The sequence below is a fragment of the Arachis ipaensis genome, chromosome B10 (genome assembly GCF_059453495.1).
Source record: "Arachis ipaensis isolate K30076 ecotype BB chromosome B10, ASM5945349v1, whole genome shotgun sequence".
In the NCBI taxonomy this organism is placed as follows: Eukaryota; Viridiplantae; Streptophyta; class Magnoliopsida; order Fabales; family Fabaceae; genus Arachis; species Arachis ipaensis.
The window spans coordinates 108,989,417-109,007,142 of record NC_142435.1 but is presented as its reverse complement, the minus strand read 5'-3'; the positions used below and the strand labels follow the sequence as shown (position 1 = coordinate 109,007,142).

General features: G+C 36.0%; 1 non-coding gene across 1 annotated transcript; it reads left to right on the top strand.

Moving 5' to 3' along the window:
• Positions 1 to 8,312: 8,312 nt before the first annotated feature.
• On the top strand, positions 8,313 to 8,420 carry LOC148581263 (small nucleolar RNA R71). The gene has a single exon (XR_015895244.1). It is a non-coding gene; the product is annotated as a small nucleolar RNA R71 (small nucleolar RNA).
• Positions 8,421 to 17,726: the final 9,306 nt, after the last annotated feature.

Here is a 17,726-nt window from a genome sequence, read left to right as displayed (position 1 = left end):
AAGTTGGCCTAGGAAGAGGATTTTCGCAATAAGAGTCCAGTCTATCTTAATTCTGTAATCCCTAAGTATTAGATTAGTATTTAAAGGAGAAGATCACCCTTGTTCAGGATCTTCTTCCTCCTCTACAAACTATTTTCGAATACATTACTACTCTCTATAAGCTATGAGTCACTAATCTCCTAGGTTAAGGTTAGGAGCTCTGCTGATTCTTATGGATTAATAATATCACTATTCTATTTCAATCTATGCTTGATTCCATTCTAAGATATGTCTTCGTTCTTCATCCTAATGAATTGGGAGTGTAACTTGACTGTCATCCCTATTCTACATGGGTTCTTGTGAGCCCTTGACGGGATAGTATTGAACCACAAGCTTGATTATACATCTCTTAGGCGACTAATCCACGACTTTTTTGGGGACTTGGAGACATCAGTTCAGCCGAGGTACGGGGCGATTAGGGCCTTTGTGATATAGGCTAGAATTAGAAAACAGCATTCTCTGATCCGAAAGATCCGACCTTGTCTGTGGCGCTTTGAGTAGGATCACCAAGGGAATGGACTGCAGGAGCTTCACCCCCGTTCAGATTGGATGACCACTGACCTGGCATTTGATCTGAAGCAGAGGAGATTAATGACCACTGACCTGGCGTTGATCATTTACAGCCTGCCATAGAATGAATCATCAGAAGTTGAAGTAGACAGTGAGAAAAGTTGATCCAGAAGGAAGAAGCATCTCCGAAGCCTCAACCGTTCTCTTATCATTGATTTCACACTACTTAAGTAATTCTATCTTTATTCTGTTTTATGCGTTTTCTACAACAACTATATTTTCTATCCGCCTGACTAAGATTTACAAGATAGCCATTGCTTGTTCAAACCAACAATCTCTGTGGGATCGACCCTCACTCACCTGAAGTACTATTTATCCTTCCTTATCCTTCCTTATCCTTCCTTATATGTATGTATGTATGTATGTATGTATGTATGTATGTATGTATGTATGTATGTATGTATGTATGTATGTATGTATGTATTATAATCCACCTTGAGAGTCATACCACCTTATTATCATTAACTTATGACTCGAGTAGAAGGATTTGAATATTAGGGTGTTACATATTTCACTTCATTCATAGTCATTATCATCATCAATCATCACCATCTATTAATATCATAATCACTCTTATCATACCTTAATCATAATCAATCATCACCACCCCTCAACAACATAATCATCCTTATCATATCTCTCATTAACACGTGAGCGGTATTACACCACCGTTCTCACCGCGAGTGGGACAAAAACACTATCCCCGCAACAATGTCATCCTGTTAACTGGTGCACAAAATTGTGATCACACTTTTCACAACTCAACACAACTAACCAGCAAGTGCACTGGGTCGTCCAAGTAATACCTTACGTGAGTAAGGGTCGATCCCACGGAGATTGTCGGCTTGAAGCAAGCTATGGTCATCTTGTAAATCTTAGTCAAGCGGATTCAATTGGTTATGAGTTTTGATAATTGAAAGATAAATAAAACAGAAAATAAAAAAGATACTTATGTAATTCATTGGTAGGAATTTCAGATAAGCGTTTGGAGATGCTTTGTTGCTTCTGAACCTCTGCTTTCCTATTGTCTTCTTCCAATCATGCGTGCTCCCTTCCATGGCAAGCTGTATGATCCTCTCGGATGAAAAATACCAGGTACGTACAGTTTCTGCACGGCTAATCAACTGTCAGATTTCTCGTCTCGAATGAAAAATACTAGGTACAACTACTGCACGGCTAATCATCTGTCGGTTTTCACTAGCGTTGGAATAGGATCTCTCTATTCTTTTGCACACTGTCACTGCGTCCAACATTCGCGAGTTTGAAGCTCGTCACAGTTATCCATTCCCAGATCCTACTCGGAATACCACAGACAAGGTTTAGACTTTTCAGATCTCAAGAATGCTGCCAATTGGTTCTAGCCTATACCACGAAGGTTCTAATCTCACGGATTCGGATGCTCTATTGTCAAGAGAGGCGATGCAAATTGTGGATTAGAGACCCAAGAGAATATACTTTGGCTGTCGTCCAATGACTACGTTGAACATCATGTAGACCGCTTGTGGTTGTCAGGCACGCAGATTTTGGCTAAGCGAGTAACGAAGATAGTGGGCGATTGTCACGGGTCACCCCTTCATTGTGACTTAACTGAATTAAGTACGAGAGTATATCTTGGAGAAGAAGTAAGCGTGAATTGAAAGAGAAACAATAGTACTTGCATTAATTCATGAAGAACAGCAGAGCTCCGCACCTTAATCTATGAGGTGTAGATACTCCACCGTAGAAAATACATAAGAGAAAAGAGGTCTAGGCATGGCCAAATGGCCAGCCTCCAAGTCCAAAGATCCTAGATATGCAAATACAATAGTAAAAAGTGCTATTTATACTAAACTAGTTACTAAGGATTACATAAAATAAGTAACTAAGTGCGGATAGTGCAGGAATCCACTTCTGGGGCCCACTTGGTGTGTGCTTGGGCTGAGCATTGAGCTTTAAACGTGCATAGGCCATTTCTAGAGTTAAATGCCAGCTTGGATGCCAGTTTGGGCGTTTAACTCCAGTTCTGGTGCCAGTTCTGACGTTTTACGCCAGAAAAGGGTCTCTGGTGGGTGTCTGAACGCCAGTTTGGGCAATCAAATCTTGGGCAAAGTATGGACTATTATACATTGCTGGAAAGCCCAAGATGTTTACTTTCCAACGCAATTGAGAGCGCGCCAATTGGGCTTCTGAAGATCTAGAAAATCCACTTCGAGTGCAGGAGGGTCAGAATCCAACAGCATCTGCTGTCCTTTCTCAGCCTCTGGATCAGATTTTTGCTCAGGTCCCTCAATTTCAGCCAGAAAATACCTAAAATCACAGAAAAACACACAAACTCATAGTAAAGTCCAGAAATGTGATTTTTGCATAAAAACTAATAAAAATATAATAAAAATAATTAAAACATGCTAAAAACTATGTAAAAACAATGCAAAAAAGGGTATAAATTATTCGCTCATCACAACACCAAACTTAAATTGTTGCTTGTCCCCAAGGAACTAAAAACAAAATAGGATAAAAAAGAGAGAAAATAGAATAAATTCCAAAATTATCAATGAAGATTAGTTTTAATTAGATGGGCGGGGCTAGTAGCTTTTTTGCTTCTAAACAGTTTTGGCATCTCACTTTATCCTTTGAAGTTCAGAATGATTGGCATCCATAGGAACTCAGAATTCAGATAGTGTTATTGATTTTCTTAGTTCAGTATGTTGATTCTTGAACACAGCTACTTTATGAGTCTTGGCTGTGACCCTAAGCATTTTGTTTTTCAGTATTACCACCGGATACATAAATGCCACAGACACATAACTGGGTGAACCTTTTCAGATTGTGACTCAGCTTTGCTAGAGTCCCCAGTTAGAGGTGCCCAGAGTTCTTAAGCACACTCTTTTTGCTTTGGACCACGACTTTAACCGCTCAGTCTCAAGCTTTTCACTTGACACCTTCACGCCACAAGCACATGGTTAGGGACAGCTCGATTTAGCCGCTTAGGCCAGGATTTTTATTCCTTTGGGCCCTCCTATCCATTAATGCTCAAAGCCTTGGATCCTTTTTACCCTTGCCTTTTGGTTTAAAGGGTTATTGGCTTTTTCTACTTGTTTTTTCTTTTTCTTTCTTTTATTTTTTGCCATTTTTTCTTTTATTTTTCTTTTTTTTTGCAAGCTTTGTTTTTCACTGCTTTTTTTTGCTTCAAGAATCAATTTTATGATTTTTCAGATTATCAATAACATTTTTCTTTTTTCATTATTCTTTCAAGAGCCAACAGTTTTAACATTCATAAACTTCATTATAAAAAATATGCACTGTTCAAGCATTCATTCAGAAAACAAAAAGTATTGCCACCACATCAAAATAATTAAGCTAATTTCAACATAAATTTCGAAATTCATGTACTTCTTTTTCTTTTTCAGAAAACATTTTTCATTTAAGAAAGGTGAAAGATTCATGGAACATTCATAGTTTTAAGACATAGACACTAGACACTAATGATCATGTAATAAAGACAGAAACATAGATAAACATAAAGCATAGAAATGAAAACAGAAAAATAAGAACAAGGAAATTAAAGAACGGGTCCACCTTAGTGACGGCGGCTAGTTCTTCCTCTTGAAGATCTTATGGAGTGCTTGAGCTCCTCAATATCTCTTCCTTACCTTTGTTGCTCTTGTTGAGGTCCATGAGTGGGATCTCTTGTTTGCTACATCCTCTTTCTAGTGATGGGCTTTTGAGATGAATTTCTCCATCTTCCATGACTCGTAGTTGGAAGCAACTGCCTTCCCTTTCCTCTTTCTAGAGGTTTCTCTGGCCTTAGGTGCCATTAATGGTTATGGAAAAACAAAAAGCAGAGCTTTTTTTCCACACCAAACTTAAAAGGTTTGCTCGTTGATAAACCACTATTTTATGGTTTATCTTATGCTAATTTGACTGGTTTTTATCAAGTCTTTGCACACTTATTCATACCAATTTGCATGGTTTTACATTTTCCTTCCTAAATTTGTGCTATAATTGAAAACAAGCTTCTTTGGCCTTATATTTGCTAATATTAATCCTCTCTTATTACCATTCGATGCCGTGATATGCGCATTAAGTGATTTCAGAGTTTACAGGGCAGGAATGGCTTAGAGGATGGAAAGGAAGCATGCAAAATTGGAAGAAATACAAGAAGCTGAAGGAATTGCTAAGCTGTCCAGCCTGACCTCTTGGCACTAAATCGATCATAACTTGAGCTACAGAGGTCCAAATGAGGCCATTCTAGTTGCGTTGGAAAGTTAACATTCGGGGCTTCGAAATGATATATAATTTATCATAGTTTCTCTGAAGAAAAGTGACGCGCATGCGTGGTTTCACGCGCATACATGGATCTGCGCAAATCAGCGACCTGTACGTTGCAGAATTCGCCACCAGCGATTTTTGGGCTGTTTTTGACCCAATTTTTGGCCCAGAAAACACAGATTAGAAGCTATGAAGTGGGGGAATGCATCCAACCATGAATACAACATTCATTATTCACAATTTTAGGTTTTAGATGTAGTTTTAGAGAGAGAGGCTCTCTCCTCTCTCTTAGGATTTATGATTAGGATTTCTCTTAAAGGTTAGGTTTACTTCTTCTTCATTCCAGGTTCAATGTTTCTTTAATTTATGTTCTCTTCTACTTTTATTCACTCTATTACTTTAGTTGCTCTGTTTCACTTGCTAATTACTTATGTTGCCAAATTGGCTTATGAACTCTTCATGTTAGATGTGAATATTCTATTTAATGTAATTTGAGGTATTTCAGATTTATAATTGCTTTCTTCTATTTATGATATAAATAATTTGGATTTTCCCCTTTTGGCTTTGGTTGAGTAATTGGTGATACTTGAGTTATCAAACTCAGCAGTTGATTTAAAATTGGAATTTGCTGATTGATTTGGATCCCTCTAAAGCTAGTCTTTCCATAGGAGTTGACTAGGACTTGAGGAATCAAATTGATTAGTCCACTTGACTTTCTTTTATTTAGTAAGGGTTAACTAAGTGGGAACAATAAACAATTTTCATCACCCTTGATAAGGATAACTAGGATGGGATTTCCAGTTCTCATACCTTGCCAAGAGTTTTTCTAATTAGTAATTTATTTTCTTGCCAATTTATTTCCTTGTTCCCTATTTCAAAGACCCAAAAAGATACTTTTTCTATAACCAATAATAAATTATACTTCCCTGCAATTCCTTGAGAGATGAGCCGAGGTTTAAATACTTCGGTTATAAATTTTATTGGGTTTTGTTACCTGTGACAACCAAAACTTTTGTACGAAAAGATTCTCTGTTGGTTTAGAAACTATACTTACAACGCGATTATTTTTAATAAAATTCTAAATTAGCAGAAAATCCGTTCGTCACTCGTCCTCGAGCAAAATAAGATAGAAGGGAGTAGAAGAAGAATGATGCAATTAATTTTGAAAACTTAATACTGTATACAAGAAAAATTTAAAAGGAGTTGAAAAGAATTTGAAAAGATATGTAAATTTTGAAAACGTTTTGGAAGGAATTGAAAAGAATTGAAAAATAATTAAAAAGAATTGGAAAGATTATTAATTTTTTTGGAAATAGAAATTGAAAGATGAACGTTTAAAATATGTTTGATGCAAAAAATTATGAATTAAAAAATGAAAAATTGAAAAAATTCGAATTGAAAACAAAATTACCTTCCTTGTGTCATCTTGGCGTTAAACGCCCACTTGACTGCCTATTTGGGCATTTAACGCCTAGCCAGATACCCTGGCTGGCGTTTAACGCCAGAAATCCTTTTTTACTGGGCGTTTTTTTGAACGCCAAGAATGCTGCCATTTCTAGCGTTAAACACCCAGAATGCTGCCCATTCTGGTGTTTAACGCCCAGAATGATGCTTGCATGGGCGTTAAACGCCCATTCTGCTATCCTTACTGGCGTTTAAACGCCAGTAAGCCTGTCCTCCAGGATGTGCTATTTTTGATGCTGTTTTTGAATTTGCTTTAATTCTGCAGCTGTTTTTATGACTCCACATGATCATCAACCTAAAGAAAACATAACATGGCAATGGAAAACAAATGTCTATAATAAATATAATTAAATAACATTGGGTTGCCTCCCAATAAGCGCTTCTTTAATGTCAATAGCTTGACAGTGAGCTCTTAGAGAGCTTCAAAGATACTCAGAGCATGATTGTGGCCTCCCAACACCAAACTTAGAGTTTGAATATGGGGGCTCTGCTTGACTCTGTATTGAGAGAAGATTTTCATGCTTCCTCTCCATGGTTACAGAATAAGATCCTTGAGCCTTAAACACAAGGTAGTCCTCATTCAATTGAAAGACTAACTCTCCTCTGTCCACATCAATCACAGCCCTTGCTGTGGCTAGGAAGGGTCTTCCAAGGATAATAAATTTATCCTCATCCTTCCCAGTGTCTAGGATTATGAAGTCAGCAGGGATGTACAGGCCTTCAACCTTCACTAAGACATCCTCTATAAGTCCATAAGCCTGTTTCATTGATTTGTCTGCCATCTCTAGTGAGATTCTTGTAGCTTGTACCTCAAAGATCCCTAGTTTCTCCATTACAGAGAGTGGCATGAGATTTATTCCTGACCCCAGATCACACGGAGCCTTCTCAAAGGTTATGGTGCCTATGGTACAAGGTATTAAGAACTTTCCGGGATCCGGTTTCTTCTGAGGTAATTTCTGTTGATCCAAGGCATTCAGTTTCATGATTGCTCCTAGATACCGAGCAACTTGCTCTTCAACAATATCTTCATCCTCCTCAGAGGAAGAATACTTATCAGAGCTCATGAATGGCAATATTAAGTTCAGTGGAATCTCTATTGTCTCTATATGAGCCTCAAATTCCTTTGGTTCCTCATTAGGGAACTCCTTAGTGGTCAGTGGACGTCCATTGAGGTCTTTCTCACTGAAAATCACTGCCTCTTCCTCCTCTATAGTTTCGGCCACCTTGGGTATATTGATGGCCTTGCACTCTCTCTTTGGATTATCTTCTGTATTGCTTAGGAGAGTACTAGGAGGGATTCCAGTAACTCTTTTATTCAGCTGACCCACTTGTGCCTCTAAATTTCTGATGGAGAACCTTGTTTCAGTCATGAAATTGAGAGTGGTCTTAGATAGATCAGAGACTATGGTTGCTAAGTTAGAGAGGCTCTGCTTAGAATTCTCTATCTATTACTGCGAAGATGATGGAAAAGGCTTGCTATTGCCAAACCTATTTCTCCCACCATTATTATTATTGAAGCCTTGTTGAGGCTTCTGTTGATCCTTCCATGAGAAATTTGGATGATTTCTCTATGAATAATTATAGGTGTTTCCATGGGATTCTCCCATGTAATTCACCTCTTCCATTGCAGGATTCTCAGGGTCATAAGCTTCTCCTTCAGAGGAGGCTTCTTTAGTACTACCGGATGCAGCTTGCATTCCAGTCAGATTCTAAAAAATTATATTGACTTGCTGAGTCAATATTTTATTCTGAGCCAATATGGCATTCAGAGTATCAATCTCAAGAACTCCTTTCTTCTGAGTCATCCCATTATTAACAGAATTTCTTTCAGAAGTATACATGAATTGGTTACTTGCAACCATCTCAATGAGTTCTTGGGCTTCTGCAGGTATTTTCTTCAGATGAAGAGATCCACCAGCTGAGTGGTCCAATGACATCTTAGACAATTCAGACAGACCATCATAGAATATACATAAGATGATCCATTCTGAAAGCATGTCAGAAGGACACCTTCTAATTAATTGCTTGTATCTTTCCCAAGCTTCATAGAGGGATTCACCTTCCTTCTGTCTGAAGGTTTAGACTTCCACTCTAAGCTTGCTCAACTTTTGAGGTGGAAAGAATTTGGCCAAGAAAGCATTGACCAACTTTTCCCAAGAGTTCAGGCTTTCTTTAGGTTGTGAGTCCAACCATATCCTAGCTCTGTTTCTTACAGCAAAGGGGAAAAACATAAGTCTGTAGACCTCGGGATTAACCCCATTGGTCTTAACGGTGTCACAGATTTGCAAGAATTCAGCTAAGAACTGATGAGGATCTTCCAATTGAAGTCCATGGAACTTGTAATTCTGTTGCATTAGAGAAACTAATTGAGGTTTAACCTCAAAGTTGTTTGCTCCAATGGTAGAAATTGAGATGCTTCTTCCATAGAAGTCAGAAGTTGGTGCAGTAAATTCACCAAGCACCTTCCTTGCATCTCCACCATTGTTATTGGGTTTGGCTACCATGTCTTCTTCTTTTTTGAAAATTTCTGTTAGGTCCTCTCCAGAGTGTTGTGCTTTAGCTTCTCTTAGCTTCCTCTTCAGAGTCCTTTCAGGTTCAGGATCAGTTTCAACAAGAATGTCTTTATCCCTGTTTCTGCTCATATGAAAAAGAAGAGAATAGAAAAGAAGAGGAATCCTCTATGTCACAGTATAGAGATTCTTTTATGTGAGTAGAAGAATAGAAGAGTAAAGGAATGAGGTAGAGGGAGAATAAGAAGAATTCGAACATAGAGAGAGGGAGAGGGTTCGAATTATGAGTAGAAGAGAAGTGTTAGTAAATAAATAAAATAAATAGAAAGAGATGAAGGAGAGAGTATTCGAATATTAATTAAAGAAAAAGAAAAATATTTTTGTTTTTATTTTAATTATAAGTTAGAATTCAAATTTAAGAAAAGAAATAAAATAAAATTAGAATTTAAAACAATTAGTTAATTAAAATGAATTTTGAAAAAGTGGTTAGGGGTTTTCGAAAATTAGAGAGAGAGAAAAGTAGTTAAGTGGTTTTGAAAAAGATAAGAAATAGTAAACTTTTTAAAATTAAAACAAACAAGTCAAGTGGTTAATTGAAAAAGATTTGAAAATCAATTTTGAAAAGATAAGAAGTTAGAAAAATATTTTGAAATTAAATTTTGAAAAAGATATGATTGAAATTTATTTTGAAAAAGATTTGAAAAAATAAATTAAAAAGATTTGATTTTTAAAATTAAAGTTGATGACTTGACTAACAAGAAACTAAAATATATGATTCTAGAATTTAAAGATTGAACTTTTCTTAACAAGCAAGTAACAAACTTGAAATTTTTGAATCAAAACATTAAATGTTAGCACTAATTTTGAAAATTATGAAATGAAAATGAGAAAAAGATTTTGAAAATTTATTTTGAGAAATTTGAAAATATTGAGAGGAAAGATGAAAAAGATTTGATTTTTGAAAAAGATTTGAAAAGATAAAATTTTTAAATTGAAATTTTGACTTGACTAACAAGAAGCAACTAAATTTTAAAATTTTTTGACTAAGTCTGATGACAAGTCATCTTATGCTAGTTTTTCAAGCATAAATAAGATAAATAAAACATAAAATAATATAAGATACTTATGTAATTCATTGGTAGGAATTTCAGATAAGCGTTTGGAGATGCTTTGTTGCTTCTAAACCTCTGCTTTCCTATTGTCTTCTTCCAATCATGCGTGCTCCCTTCCATGGCAAGCTGTATGATCCTCTCGGATGAAAAATAGCAGGTACAATTTCTGTACGGCTAATCAACTGTCAGATTTCTCGTCTCGGATGAAAAATACTAGGTACAGCTACCGCACGGCTAATCATCTATTGGTTCTCACTAGCATCGGAATATGATCTCTCTATCCTTTTGCACACTGTCACTGCGCCCAACATTCGTGAGTTTGAAGCTTGTCACAGTCATCCCTTCCCAGATCCTACTCGGAATATCACAGACAAGGTTTAGACTTTCTGGATCTCAGGAATGCTGCCAATTGGTTCTAGCCTATACCACGAAGGTTCTAATCTCACGGATTCGGATGCTCTGTTGTTAGGAGAGGTGATGCAAATTGTGGATTAGAGACCCAAGAGAATATACTCCGGTTGTCGTCCAATGACTACGTTGAACATCATGTAGACCGCTTGTGGTTGTCAGGCACGCGGATCTTGGCTAAGCGAATAACAAAGATAGTGGGTGATTGTCACGGGTCACCCCTTCATTCTGACTTACCTGAATTAAGTACGAGAGTATATCTTGGAGAAGAAGTAAGTGTGAATTGAAAGAGAAATAATAGTACTTGCATTAATTCATGAAAAAAAGTAGAGCTCCTCACCTTAATCTATGAGGTGTAGAAACTCCACCGTAGAACATACATAAGAGAAAAGAGGTCTAGGCATGGCCGAATGGCCAGCCTCCAAGTCCAAAGATCCTAGATATGTGAATACAATAGTAAAAAGTGCTATTTATACTAAACTAGTTACTAAGGATTACAGAAAATAAGTAACTAAGTGCAGATAGTGCAGAAATCCACTTTCGGGGCCCACTTGGTGTGTGCTTGGGTTGAGCATTGAGCTTTACACGTGTATAGGCCATTTCTAGAGTTAAACGCCAGCTTGGATGCCAGTTTGGGCGTTTAACTCCAGTTCTGGTGTTTTACGCCAGAAAAAAGGGTCTCTGATGGGCGTTTGAACGCCAGTTTGGGCCATCAAATCTCAGGCAAAGTTTGTACTATTATATATTTTTGGAAAGCTCAAGATGTCTACTTTCCAACGCAATTGAGAGTGCACCAATTGGTCTTCTGTAGCTCCAGAAAATCCACTTCTAGTGCAGGAGGGTCAGAATCCAACAACATCTGTAGTCCTTTCTCAGCCTCTGGATCAGATTTTTGCTCAGGTCCCTCAATTTAGACCAGAAAATACCTGAAATTACAGAAAAATACACAAACTCATAGTAAAGTCCAGAAATATAATTTTTTCATAAAAACTAATAAAAATAGAATAAAAAGTAATTAAATCATGCTAAAAACTATGTAAAAACAATGCCAAAAAGGGTATAAATTATCCGCTCATCACTAACCATGCATCAAATTGGGAACAATTCAATTCAAACTATGTCATAAGCTCATACTCAATTTAGGGCCTAAAAATTGGTCATCGGGATTAAATTAGGGGTTACGAGGGCTTACACACTTGCCAGGACGGCTAAACATTGAAAACAGAGTTAAAAAAAAAAAAAAACAGGACTTGTGCGTATGCATGCCACTTCCACGTACGCATGAGTGCAAAACTTTGCGGTACATAAACCTTCTTTATGTACACGAGGGTACTCGGACAGAAACATCTGGTCGTGTCGCGTGACACCTCTGCGTATGCGAGAATATTGGTTTTAGAAAAGTTAATTATGTTGTAGAAATTCAGTTTTCAACTCCAAAATTCTAACTCTCATAACTTTCTCTATAAAAATCCAGTTTTTCTCATCTTTATATCGTTTTAAAGGTAATTTAATTATCTTTAATGTGAGATAACCTCCACTCAATTCCAAGCTCCAGGCACCAAGTTATGGTCCATCGAAATTAGTTAAAAACTAGTTTTATCAAAATTCTGCATTAACTCATTATATGCTAAATTCTCAACTCATCTCTTTTAAAACAATCCCAAAACCATATTTTATACATTCTTAGTGTTCCATCATCATTCTCAAATCATTTCTTATTCATTCAACACTTATAACGTCAACTCCTAGCAATTAATCAATACCCAAATTCACATCAATCTCCATTAATCCTAATCAAACATCAATCCCAATTCAAAGGCTCATTATTCAAGAAAATTCACATAATTCCATAAACAATCAACCAATTAAATCTCAACATCTCATCAATGCCAACCACTTACCGTGACTTACACAATTACGGCCTCCGGCCCAATTTTCACCTAATCACCATCATAGTCCATAGTTTTACCAAATTCATATACACACAACCCATTTCAATCAAATGCAAACACATACTCATTCATTTACTAATCACAACATCAACCAATGCAATCCACACTTATCCTATGGTTAATTAACCTAGGCATTTATATAACTCTACATAATGCCTACTTGAAACTCAAACCCGTGCCTTAATGATGGCGATTTACCCAACAATTGGATTTCCTTCTCAATAACACCCAAGCTTAGCCAATCCTCTTCTGATAAAGAGCTCCACAATCAATCTAAGCCTCTAAGTTGCGCCAAAATCAATCAAGCAAGTCTAAGCTACTCCATATAATCTAATTACATCAATTATTCAACGTTTATACTAGATTTTTCACTCAAAATTGGAGCTAATAGAGGGATTGAGTTTCTTTACCTTATACCATATGATCTTGGGTTATAACCCAACTAGAGATTGTGTTAAGCTTCCCCTAAAGCATCAAAATCACAATATCTCAATACCCACATTACCAAAAATGCGAATTACTAGAGGAATGAAAATTGGGCAAAAATCTTAGAGTTTCTTACCACTTTATTTATATAGAAATGAAGAAAATTCCGAGATGAACACATGGCAATAAACGGCTCATCAATCGGAGCTCCGGATCAAAAGTTATGGAGGTTTGAAGGTGAGGGTGCCTAGGGTTTCTCTTCTCTCTTTTCTCTCCTCTCCCTAACTGTGTTTCACACAAAATGGGGTGAATGATGCTAAACTTTCATTAAGTGTGGGTACATATATGTGTGGGCTTGGACTTGGTATGGCTAACTTCATTTTCTTAGCCCGTTGGCCTAATTTTGAACCAAAACCTTTAAGATAAGGGTTTTAATTCGCACCTTAAATATTTTTATTTTTTCAAATTATAGATATTAAATCTCTAATATTTTTCGCTCTCATTTAATTTATTTATTACTTGTCAATTAATTATCTAGTATTTTATGAAATTCTACAAATACACTAGAGTACACGAAGTGATATAGGTTGCAAAAGGGTACAAGAATGAAGAGGAAGACTATGCTACTTCAAAAGAGACACAGTAAGATAACCACGATGGATTGTAATTATGACAAACCTAAAGTTTTACTTCTAATTTTAATCCCATCTTTATAATATGGATACATAATTCAGTTGGTTCAAAAATTTTACTAAATCATAATGCTCTCAACAGGTAATATATCAATTAAAGGGCATCTTACAGACATAATGATGACATGTAGAAACATTATCAATATAGCCAATAACAATAGTGATATAATATAGTTTCCTTTTAAATTTAAGGATATGTTAATTTTTTATAATATAGAGTAATTAATGTGTTCTCTCTAGTGGTTATAGGGGCATTATATCTAATTCAAATTTACTAACTAAACAATCAAAGACAATGTGTATAGCTAAAAAAGGAAGACATGTCAGACAAAAGAAAAATCATTGTTGAAGGAATTGATTATAAAGTTTGCAAGAATATTTGAAGAAATTGAGGATATTACTGGAAACACGACTATATTAGATAATTCTATGCAAATTGAATATCCAGACATATTCAATATTGTTGAGAATACAGGTAATTTGAGAAGTAGCAATATCAGCACCTTATTATTTACTATTGTTATGCCTTTTGTGAACAAAAAATTATCAAATAAGTGTACAAGTTTTTAAAATTCTAAGAAAGATATGGTCATATATTGCATTTTTTGTATTTGAAAGTTAATTTACTTAATTCTTATTTGAATACTTGATCGGACGCTTAGGGATCTTATGTTAGTTTCTGATCAACATAAGACACATCAACCATTTGGTGGTAAGGTTGTTGTTCTAGGACGTAATTTCAGACAGCTACTGCCGGTAATTCTGAAAGGGAGTAGATACGATATATTGTGATCAACTATTAATTCATCCCATCTAGGGTCATTTTGTAAGGTTTTGAAGTTGCAAACGAACATGAGGCTTCTAATGTCTAATTCAAATCAACATGTTGGTAAAATGAAGATATTTGCTAATTGGATAATTGATATTAGAAACGGGAATATTGGTTCTACTGTTGGTGATAAGTCAGAAATTGAAATTTCAGATGATTTACTTATTACAATTAGTAATGACACTCTCTCTCATTTGGTGTAACACCTTTATTACTAAAATGTCACGCTTTCGGCTATGCCACTCTTATGGCGAGGACATCGACCACTTCTATATATAATAATAAAATAGGAGCCTTTACCTAAAAATCCTCATAGACTTTTCTTTGAAAAACCAGAAATATTTATTTTCTTTGTACGTACAAACATGCATACATATATATAATAAATCATCACACAACACTATTACATTCACAAGAATAACTTACACAAGTGTAATTAGACAAGTAATATACATACACATATCATAAAATAACAATTCTTATCCATCTTTACAGAATATAACTAACGATAACAAGGCGAAGGAAAATATCTAAGATAATTAAACAAATAAAATATAACCAAATGATCAGAAAAATATTCATAGCCTTTCCTTCCATTTCCTAAACAAGATAGGGCTGTAGGGCGTGAGAACCTAACCACACGGTCTCAGTAAAGGAGTTTCAAAATTATTGTAGAAGGATATATAAAAAGAAAATTTGTTTAATAGTAGTGATCATTGCTCATTTTATGAATCTTTTCTCTAACCATTTGTCTCATTCTTAATCCCATCTAGTTCTTTAATAATTAATTCACTAAACATTAATCTTTATTTTTAAAATCATGCCTCATACAACTCTTCAAACAACAACGATTAATTATCCTGTAAGAACCAGAATTTTCACGTATAACCAATTTAATAAAATAATAAGTCCAGAATAGGTTCGAAAATATAGAAGTGTTCTTTTGAAAATAAAATGGTGAAATTTGTATTAAATGAATTATTCTAAGTGGGAAAATATATCTTTTGCGAAAATTTTTTATAAAAATGCGTACCGATGCTTTAGCCAGTGATATCGGCACTAGTCTGTCCGGTACCGCGTATTGAGAAAAATAATATTTTTTTTAAATTGAATTTATTACTTTGAAAAGACAAAAATAATTTAAAATTGAAAATCGGGAGCTAATCTTAAAAAAAGAAAAGGGGAGCAGTTTTGAGAGAGACGAGAGCAAAGGGTTTGGTCACTATTCATCCTCCACTTCCGGTGACCATAACTTGAACTACGGAGCTCCGATTGATGAGCCGTTTGCGGCCACGCATTGCTCTTACCGAGTCCGTCATTTCTAACTAAGTTTTATTGGTAAGAAACTCTTTCTCTAGCTCCAATTTTCTGCCCTATCCAAAAACTCAAAAATGGCTTTGGATTTTTGAGTTTCTTTGTGTTTTTGTTTGTTTAGGGGTGATCTAGCATTGGAATATTGTTGGGTTTTACCCCTAATGCCATTGGGTAAGGTAAGGTTTCACTAAACCCTAGTGTTTAGTTATTTTGTGAACCCTAAGTTTGATGTTGGTATGTTGTATGATGTTAGATTGAGGTTTGGTATTTGTTGGAGCAAGCTTGATGGTTTTGGAGCTTTGAGTTTGAGCTTGATGTTTTGAGTTGCGTGGAAATCGGTCAAGGTATGATTTCAGTTTCCTTTATGTAATATGTAATGTTTCGTGAAACTTAGTCTAGTGCCCTTTAAGATAGGATTGAATGAAGTGGTTGTATGATTTATTGTATGTGATTATATGTTTGATGATAATAATGATGATATGGAGTTTTTGGAATGTGTGGTATATGAATTTTGATAAAGGTTGAGTGAGTTGTATGTGGGGAAGTATGATTATGAGAATAACTTGATGGGTATTGGTGTTGATTTTGATTGATGATGACTATGAGTATTGTTAATGATAAGTGTTGAAGGAGTTTATAAGTTAGGATATTAAAGGTTGGATATTGTATAGTTGAATAATGATGGAGTTTAGGAGCTTGATGTGATTTAGGTTGAATTTAGATGTTGATGAATAATGATTTTGATGGTGTGGAATAGTGTAATTGGGATGTTATTGATGGTTGAGTTTAAAGAATGAATGGTATGGACTTTTGTGTTGTTTTGGTATTGTTTGGGTTGTGAGTAGTTTGGTTTTGAATTGAGAGATTTGGTGAAATTGAGTTTTTAAGGTTTTTGGTAAAAACAGATTTTAGGCCAAATTTAGCAGATCATATCTTAAGCTATAGTTTTTAAAATTGATTGAATTTTGTATCAAATTAAATATAATTCAAAGAGCTTTAAAATGGTATAGATTTTGTGAAAATTGAGTTTTTATAGAAAAGATATGATCATTAAAAGTTGGTGTCAAAAATCTGATTTCTGTGATGTTGGAGAAATTGTGAGTTTTGGTTTGTGTGCGCACGCACAATGCTGTGCGCGCGCTCTGAACAAGGGCCATGTTTTTACTTGTGCGTACGCACACCATTGTGCGCACGCACACCCTGTAAATTTTTGAAAACGTGCATACGCACACTCTGGTGCACACACACACAAAAGGATATGCCTACTATTGAGAGCGTTCACACACTCTTATGCGCACACATACCCTGCGAAATTTGCAAGTTGTGCGTACGCACAACATCATGCGTACGCACACACTAAAAATTGCCTTCTGTTGAGGGCGTTCACACGTATCCATGCCTGCACACAAAATGGAAAAATTTGCTTTGTGTGTGTATGCAGACCTCTACGCGTACGCACACTTTGAGATAACTCTTCTGGGAGTGCGTACGCATAACCCTATGCATACACACACTGCCCTAGTTTTCAATAAAAACCTTGTTTTTAACCATTTTACCTTCTCGGTAAGCTTGTAAACTTTCATAATGCTTGTTTAAGATCCCTTAGCTTATTTTTACGCTTTGAAACATAGAAAATACCATTAGTAAGTTTAACTAGATATTTTTCTGGTAATAAGTTAGAAGACGGAGACTTAAGTTTTTGGTGTATGGGGGGATGGACTAGTTGGGTATCTGATGGTGTACTATACTGATGATGAACTTATGATATTGAGGATGGATGATGAGTTTAAGACTTGGAATGAATGATTATGGTTAATGAAATGAGTATGAACGAAAGTGTGCTATGAGCAGTGGCCTCTGAGATGGATTATGTGATTGTGACATGCATTGTTCTCCATCGTAGGGACTGTGGAAGTCTCCCGCCTACGTTCGGATGTGAGGTCTGTGGCAGTCTCTCACTCACGTGACATGTATTATTTTAATAAGTCACTTTGCGCCTCGGGCAAGGGCTGTGGTAGTCTCTCGCTTGTCTGAGGTAGCGGTGCCGGTGTAGGGGCCGAGGTAGTCTCCCGCTTACATTGAGATGTGAGGGCTGTGGCAGTCTCCCGCTCACGTAACCTTTCTGCTGCCAGAGTGAACTCGAGCACTATAACCCGAAAGAG